Here is an 8,569-nt window from a genome sequence, read left to right as displayed (position 1 = left end):
CCTCCCGGGGTGCTGACAGAGGGAGCTGGCCACTCAGGATAGGGGCTCGGTGTCTCTGTCCGTGCAGCTGGGATGCCCAGATGGCGCCTGCTCGGCTCTGGGAATGTGGAGCTGAGCTGAAAGCAGCTACCTGCCCCGACCTCGGTGATCTGGCCAAGGCTATGGTCTCTGATCACGTGCCCCCTCGTCCACCCTCCCTGTTTCCCGTTCCGTCCTCATGCTCCCTTTGCCCAGGCCAGTGCTGGGGATGCCGCTGCTCCGTCCCCACCACAGGCTGAGCCCCTCACATCTCCACTCAGAAGCTCATCTTAGGGCTTCCCCCAAACCCCTTACCTACACATCAGTGCCCCATCCAATGCTCCCCCAAAGCCCGCAGCTGTCCAGCACATGTCTGGCCTCCCCATGGACTGAGGGCCAAGACAGAAACCACCTTGTCTGTTGTTCACAGCTGTAAACCCAGAACCACCCAAGTGCTGGGCAGAGTCGGGCTCCACAGACACTTCCTCCCCTGGAACGACTGCCTGCTGACCAAGAGGGGGGACACAGTCATTTCACAGTGGCTGCGGTGGAGGGCCGAGGGTACAGCAAAGCCTCGTCTTACCAGGTCTGTGTTTTCTCTCCCACACGCCACACCCTCACACCTCCCGAGCTTGAGGAAAGGCTGAGGAGCATCTCATCACGTGGGCCCAGGTGTCGTGCTGGGAGAGATGCTCACCCCAGGTCACCTGGAACAGCCCAAAAGGACAGGAAGGAGAAGCGAAATACCCAGAATCCCCTGCACATAAGCCCTGAGGCAAGGAGGTGAGCCCCTCGTTGGAGGACAGGGAACCACACTGGAGGAAAGGGAAGAGCTGGTGCAAAGGCACTGAGGCCTTGGAGGAATGAAAGCTGTGGGTGTGTCAGGGAGCACAGCGAGGAGGACTGAGGCTAGACAGTAGTGGTGGTTGGTTTTTATAGCATGAGATTATCATTAACTCTGTTTATAATAATGACAATGTTTGTCCAGCACCAACTATGTTCCAGGCACTTTGCATCCACCATCTCAGTCCCTCCAACCCCCAGGAGGCAGGCCTTACAATTATCCCCATCTTTAGAAGACAAACCTGAGGCCCAGAGAATCAAACTGACTTTCACAGGACACCTGACAAGAAGGAGCAGAGCTAGAATCTCAGTCTAGGCTCCTGGCTCCACAAACATCATTCCCAAGGCCCATTTACACCACAACCCCTGCCCTTGGGCAAAGTGAAGAGAGCTGCTCAGTGTCCGGTGACATGGATCAGTCAGCACATCCTGCTGTGTAACAAAGGCACACAACCTGGGGCATTTCCACCCCGCGGCTGAAGTGGTCAGCTAGGCGTCCCTGCTGACGCTGGCTGGGCTACTTACTCGTCTGAAGTTCTGCTGGGGTGAATGAGCATCTCCTCTCCATCCTCAGTCCAGGAGCTCAGGCCCTGCTCACACAGATGGCAGAGGTGCCCAAGGACTAGTGGAGGCAGGTAAGTGTGCCTCCAAGCTTCTGCCTGAGTGACGTCTGCCAGCACCCTATTGGCCAGAGCAAGTCACAGAGTGAAACCCAGCTTCCAGGGACAGGGAAATCTACCCACCACTTAATAGAAGGAGCTACAAAGCCCTCAGCAAAGGCTGAAGCCCTGAGGCCACTTATGCATGCATTCCACCTGCACAGGTAAGAAAAGCCCAGAGCAGGGCCAGAGGAGGCACTAGGGGTAGGGGGAGACAGGGGTCTCTCTGAGCCTGGGTCCTCCCCCAGGCAAACAAGGAGTGACTTGTCCAGGGTCCAGCAGGAGGCAGTGGGGGAGCTGGAGCCTTTGTCCAAGCCCTCTGACTCCAAGACCCCTTCCCCTTGAGGTGTGAGCCTGGGTGGATCACTAGGTCCAACCAAGAAAAACAGAAACTTCGCTGAGTATTTAAAACAGAGAATTCAATATGTGGAACTGGTTGCTCTGATGATGGAAAACGGAGAAGCCAACCAGGGGAGCTGGGAGATATGCATCACATGGGCAGGAAGCTGCTGGCACCCTGGGGCTGGAAGGACAGAGAGGGGCCCCAGCTGGCAAGAGCCTGCCTCTGCAGCAGCACACTGCTGAGATGGGAGCCCGGGCAGGGGGTGGTGGGGGGCGGGGAGGGGGCGAGGAGGAAGGGGGGCACCCGGCTTCTCCCTTCTGCAACCCTCCCTCCCAGCTCTCACCAGCACCTCTCACCAGCCAGACCCAGCAGGGAGCCTGGGGACCCAGCAGGCAGCCAGGGGAATAATGTAGCCCTCAGCCCGCGCACAGAGCCAGCCAGGAAGGGCTGAGGGCACAGAGGGAGCCTCCTGGGAACAAGTTGCCTCAGTCTCCCTGGTCCCAAGCCAGCGCACACAAGCAGAGCCCTGGTTCGGACCCAGGAGGGCTGGGTGGGGGAGACTCTGCACGCCCAAAGCAGGCTCCTGGGGAGGCCCAGGCTGTTCCCAAGGCAGCACCCGCGAGGAGCAAACGCCTACAGGGAGATGCCCAGAGGACACTCAGTCAGTGCCTACTGCGGCTGGGCTTTCCCTTCTTCCAGCCTCTGAGGCAGGAATGGCAGCCGGAGGGAAAATCAGCGCCAGCAATTTGAGAGACTCACCGGAGTCACCCGTTTCCAGGCGGCCCCTCTCTCTGCCGGTGTGCTCCTGGGCTCCGGGAACCAGCCCACAGACGGCCGTGACCCAGTCCTCCATCTCACACATGCTAGGGGTCCAGCCTTCTTATTCACAGTCTCGGATCCTCAGGACCTGAAAAAGAAAGATCACCAGCTCCATTTTATGTAGGAGGAAACCTAGACTCTGGAAACTTAAACACCTCACCAAGAGTCCCCAGGGAAGGAGAGCAGAGCCCTGCGGGAACCCAAACCTGCCTGAACGCTCTGCTCAGGCCCCAGCCCTGCCTCTCAGACTCAGCTGCCATCACTCTATAGTACTGAACTGGCAGGGCCCCTGGGGTCCTGCTTTGGAAGGCGGGGACTGTGATCCCCCCGCCTGGATTCAGACCTTACTTCTGCCAGCCCTGCACACACACTGGGCCTCCTGGGAACCCCACTCAGTTTCCTCGACTGTCAAGAAGGGACAAGGACATTCCCAATCGCATCATCACGTTGTGAGGCACCATCCAGTTATCCTGTGTGACCCCGGCATGTTCAAACTCTGGATAGATACGCAACGATCATGCCGTTTAGATTCCGGTGGAGAAACACAACTCGCAAATCATCAAAACTGGGAATCTGTCATCTGACTGCGTGTGCAAGGTTAGAACTCCAAGAACCTATGTGTGATGAAATGAACAGCAGCACCAACCGCACTATCCGAGAAGTTGCCCAGCCCCGTGGGACTGGGTGCCCAGGAGGCCTCCCGCTTGTGGACTGGTCTCAGCTACCCCAGACGAGAGCGTGTCCCGTCTCCTCACCAAGCCAGCCTCCACCGCGGGCTGGGAACAGACCTGGGGAGAGCAGCCTGGAATGTCTGGGGCCTCCCGTCACTCCTGCCTGGACACCTCCGTGCAGAGGCGGCGATGCGAGGCCACTGAAGAGTGGCCTCCAACATCATTTCTCCAAACCACACAGAAGACGCTGGGCAAGTTTGTTTCTGAGAAGACAGGCAGGGATTTGAGTTTCTGGCGCTTGTTTGCACAAAGGATTTCAGCCGTCTTTCTCTTGACACGCAGCTTAAACACGTTAGCTGACCCTTAAATGGAATCCCCATGATGCCCCGGCTCCCTCCAAGAAAATTTCAGGGCAGGGGGTGGGAGGGGGGGATAAAATGCATTGTGTCCTGTCGGCTTATTCCTGGCACTGCCAGTTTAGGGTTGATGACTCCATGCCAACTGTGTCTCCTGCTTTATTTGGGTGTCTTTTTCTCTTCTCCTTTACCTTTTAACTAAAACACAAAATAAGCATTTTGATTGCCTTCAGCTGTTAAGAGGGAAGTACATCTCACCCCCGCCCCCCAGCCCCTGGCTGTTTGCTGGCAGAGATCAAACGTGAATTTCTCAAAAAACAAAAAGTGGAAAGTTTACAAATACAGGACTCAGAATCTGCAACAGTGCACCATCACTCCAAGTCAGGGATGTGTAGCCCAACATGCTTGCCGGCAACCAGGCTTCCCGTGCTCTTTCTGTAAACCCACATGCAAAGATGGTACCAGGGCCACTTTCTGCCCGTCTACCAGAAAAAAAACAAAAAAGAAAGCCCAGAAGAGGCAATAATCTTTGCATCAGCTGAGGCCCCATCAGCCTGGCTGGCAAACTGAAACATAATATTTTAGGCTGAAGTTGATCACATAGGTTTGCTGAATTCATTTTCTGAAAGTCTTGCCCCGAACAAGTTTAGTCATTTTCATGAAGTCTGAAAGTGCTTTTTCTTGTTGGGTGTCTGAAACCTGAAATATTTTCAACTAAATGAGAAAATGTTCGCTGTTGAATGACCTATTAGAGCTGTCACAAACGTGATTTCTGGAAATAAACAAGATCGTAAGAAGGTTGGCCGGAGCAGAAACGTAAGTCAGCGTTAATAGGTGGTGTAATTAAATTATCCCTTAAGCCAAGGTGCCAAGTGACACAGCTTTGTGTGTGTGAATTCTAATACAGTCACCTCCCTGGGCCTGCACAAATCTGAATGGACTTCTCTCCAGAATCACTAATTTTACTTTCTTCGGTTTCTACGTATCAAATAGCTCTCTCTGTTCTGCTAGCTAACCAAAGTTCTTGAGACAGACAAGCCCATATTTTCTCGTATCATTTTACAGAGGTTCACTTGATACAAACCTGGCTCCATAAACAATGTTTATTTTTTATGGTTTAGTATCTTGCTCAAGAAAATTAGAACTAAGTTTCATGAAGATTTATTTTCATTTTAACTATATTGTTCACTGGCCACTGCCACTCAATACTTAAATGACTTTCTCCCCAAAGGGCAACATCTTTAAAGCGGAACAGAGTTTATTTAAACAGCTGGTTTTTTGCACAATCATTTTATTAATACATAGATTGAAGTCATGAATAGTCGGTATCTTGCTCAGTTTGTAAATACATACAGGAATAAAAGCTGGCATATCATTCAATTAAATTCTTAAAGAGCAACACATGATTAATTGCTACCAGTAGGATGAAGTCATTGTACTCTGCTGCATCTACATATTCCTATGTCTTTAAATAGCATTTCACACTTGGAGTAAAATGAATTCCTGCCTGTCTCCCCGCCAAGGACAAATGATAACATCATTTTTAGGAAAATAAATAAATCTTTTTGTTGCTATTGTTGAATTCCAATTTGTTTAAAATAATTATCAACATGCACCCTATTTCTTTTTAAATTAAAATAAGATATGGCAAATTATTATATAAATCAAATTAAGGAATCATGTTGTCCCATGAAGAACCAAAACACTGAAATTTCCAAAAAATATTTAAAAGTCATTTTAACGTTAAATATGTTAAAGGACATGTTCATCGTTATTGAGATTCTCTCTAGCAAAGAAGTGGGGAGAGAAAAATGTTTGCTTGTTTTTGGAATAAAGTAGAAACTTTTCCAGTGGGAGAAGAGTTTCATTCATGGGAGATGGAGGTTTAAAAGCTTTAAGAAGCTGGTGATACCATTTAGCAGGTGCTGATATAATAAAATACAATGTCCAGGGTGGGAGTCCCATGTGCATTCATCACTTTCAAAAGGAAAAGACTTTCTCGAGGTGAGACTCTGGTATCACTATCTGTACATGCCCGATTTTAACTGGTCATTTGTACACAAATAAGATTCTATGCAATACTGTAACAAGTGCATTCTTCATGAACATTACAGAAGAACCATGAGGAGATCTTCTACTTGACAAAACATAGATGGGCAACAGATAAAATATTGAAATAGCTGCTAACCATCTTCCATTTTCATTCTGAACATTTCCAGAAGGTGTTTGTGCTTTAGCTGGGTGCTGCCTCACACCATTTCGGGAAGGTAAGACACTTGGTAATTAACAGTTGCCTTAACACTTTAATACTCTCGGATGGTTTGGCACATTTCAGGCCAGGCCACAACAAAATTGTTCTTCTTGCTTTTAGAGATCACTGGATGGGCTCCGGAGAGGGGAAGGGGTTCCTGACACAACTGGGACTGAATTTTAGTCTCTATCTTCCCCACCCCCACCCCATGGGTCACTCTAGAAGTAACATCGCCATCTGCTGGACACTAAAGGAACCTCCCTAAGAGGGGGAAGGTTTCTGTTTCGGCAATTCACATTAGACCACTTACAAAATGTATTTAACATGTACAAGGCCACCACTTCGGAGACAGGACAGCAAGAACAAAATAATCAAAAGTGCAGGAAAGTGGCAATATCCATTTTGCACAAACTGGTCTGTAGCAGTTTTGAAAACTGGTTCTCCTCAATCCCCCCTTCCCAGGCAACAACCCCCAGAGAAGGTGAAAAAAGAAAGACAACTGCCATTTTTAATTTCTAAGAGTTATGAATTTCTAGAACGAAAGGGTTTTTTTTGTTTGTTTGTTTGTTTGGTCACCAGTCAGCCCCCACCTTTTTCTCTCCACACTTTCTCAGGGCTGAACTGTGGGGGGAGGTGAGCATGCATGTGCACGCGTGCGCTTACACACACACACACACACACTATTCCTTTGGAGTTCTTCAATCTAACAAGGCTTTGGGAACACAAGAGCACAAAAACTGGGATAACCCAAATATTATTCTAAACTCTTTTTTCAGGCACTTAAGCAAAACAACTACCATTTTTGAAGTTTATATAACTTTTCCTTATAAATACAATCACATTCTGATTATACATCTGCATGATGTCGATTTCTGGATTTCCTTATGCAAGTAACAGTCTTGCTTCCCCCCTTCTTCCTGCTCCTAACTGATCACTGGATTGGCCTTGAAATTTGAGCATTAATTGCTTTCTCTTGGTAATTAAAGTCAGGGTATTCTTTTCATGAGAAAACGACATTGTTTTACAATTTCCCATACTCCTTGGAATAGTTTTATGGAAAGGGAAGAAGTCAGTTGTGACCTAGAATATTAACATATGTTTTCTTTACAATCCTCCCAACATTTGACAAGATGTTCAGAAAAATAAATTTTTTAAAAGAACTTTTGTTAAATGAAAATTACAATTAAATTTGTTAAGTATCAAAATTCATCCATTTTAAAAGAAAAACATTTTTACTGAATTTTATTTTCCTTTATTATGCATCATAAAAATTTTTTTAAGTGTCCTAGGAGCCTTAAAGTCAGGCTTGCTATTGCATTACAGTCACAAATTACTTCATTTCATATATATGTATATATATATATATTCATTTCATATATATATACACACCAAGGTATTTACATTTGTAACTTAATTTCTCACTCAATAGAGTTTGAAAGATCTGGATATTATAAAAGCGAACTCATTTTCTGCTGGAATGAAATGAGAAAATGAAAATTTAAAAAATTCGTTTTATTAGGTAAATTCAGCAGGGACTCCCTGTTAGCCCCTGAAATAAACCAGCCTGCTTCTGTTTACTTTCTCCATCTTTCGGAGCCTCAAAATGAAAATTGAAGTCACTGCCATCGGTAAGCACGCTCCCCCTCCCCTTCCTATCCGATGTTTGTGTAGAAATTGTAGAGTCTCTTTTCCTAAAAGTTGAGAATGGTGCTGAGGGCCGACAGAGCGGGTTCAGACGGGGAGCCCCGTAGAAAGTTAACCGCTAGAGAAAGAAAGGGGAGGCCTGACGGGAGGGGACGACCAGGGCCAGAGCCGCAGGACAGACTGGAATACTCACAGTTTCCAGTGTCCGCTCCTCTGTCTGGGTCCCGGTGCTGGTTCCAGAAGGAAATGTGGCTCTTTGTGCAGAACTCGAGTGAACATCCAGGAAGTTGGCAAAATCACTAGCTAAACAATCAATAGAAGAAACACAACAAATTAAAGTACCAAATTTGGGTTTTTTCTCCAATAAAGGAAAAGAAAGTGAGCAGTTGAGGGGAAGGTGGGGGAAAAGGACATATTTAAATTTTTTCTCCTGTGACCTGAGCTGGGCCCCAGGTTAATCTCAGTGTGAACCTGGATACTGCTCTCCTGACCCGCGTAATATAAAGCATTATTCGACCGCCTGTAAAGGACACAGGCTTATCGCAAACCCTGAAATTCGCCGTGCGAAACGGCCCGAGTTCCTGCCGCAGACCTGAAATGAGTTTTCCTATGAAAATACACTTTAAAACTCAGCGACCCCCACCCCTAACGAAAGCCTTCGGTGACAGGAAATGTTAACCATTTTAAGCACTTTTTATTTGCATTTGCTCCGAAGCTGAGGGAGTGAGGGGAGAAATGTACTTCTAATGACTGGTGGTGAAAATCAGAAATCAGAGGGTGGCGTGAGCGTGGACCTGCGTGTTTCTGAGCTGGTGGGGGGTGAGGGGTGTGGAGTGTGCTGGGCCCTAAATTTGCCCATACAAGAGTGACCTTGCCTGAGTTCCCACAGAAGCTGGAAAGGGTTTGCATGGAGCAGCCGCGCCGCATTTCAAATTCTCTTGCTGTGTTGATAAGTTAAAGGCAGT

General features: G+C 47.9%; 1 long non-coding RNA gene across 1 annotated transcript; it reads right to left on the bottom strand.

Annotated features, from left to right (window-relative positions):
- Positions 1 to 374: 374 nt before the first annotated feature.
- LOC113875446 lies at positions 375 to 7,984 on the bottom strand. Its single transcript, XR_003506244.1, has 3 exons — positions 7,798 to 7,984; positions 2,623 to 2,770; positions 375 to 1,542 (listed from the first exon to the last, which is right to left on the bottom strand). It is a non-coding gene; the product is annotated as an uncharacterized LOC113875446 (long non-coding RNA).
- Between the last annotated feature and the right edge of the window lie 585 nt (positions 7,985 to 8,569).

The sequence above is a fragment of the Bos indicus x Bos taurus genome, chromosome 18, assembly GCF_003369695.1.
Source record: "Bos indicus x Bos taurus breed Angus x Brahman F1 hybrid chromosome 18, Bos_hybrid_MaternalHap_v2.0, whole genome shotgun sequence".
NCBI classification, from domain to species: domain Eukaryota; kingdom Metazoa; phylum Chordata; class Mammalia; order Artiodactyla; family Bovidae; genus Bos; species Bos indicus x Bos taurus.
This window is presented reverse-complemented; position numbering and strand designations above follow the sequence as displayed.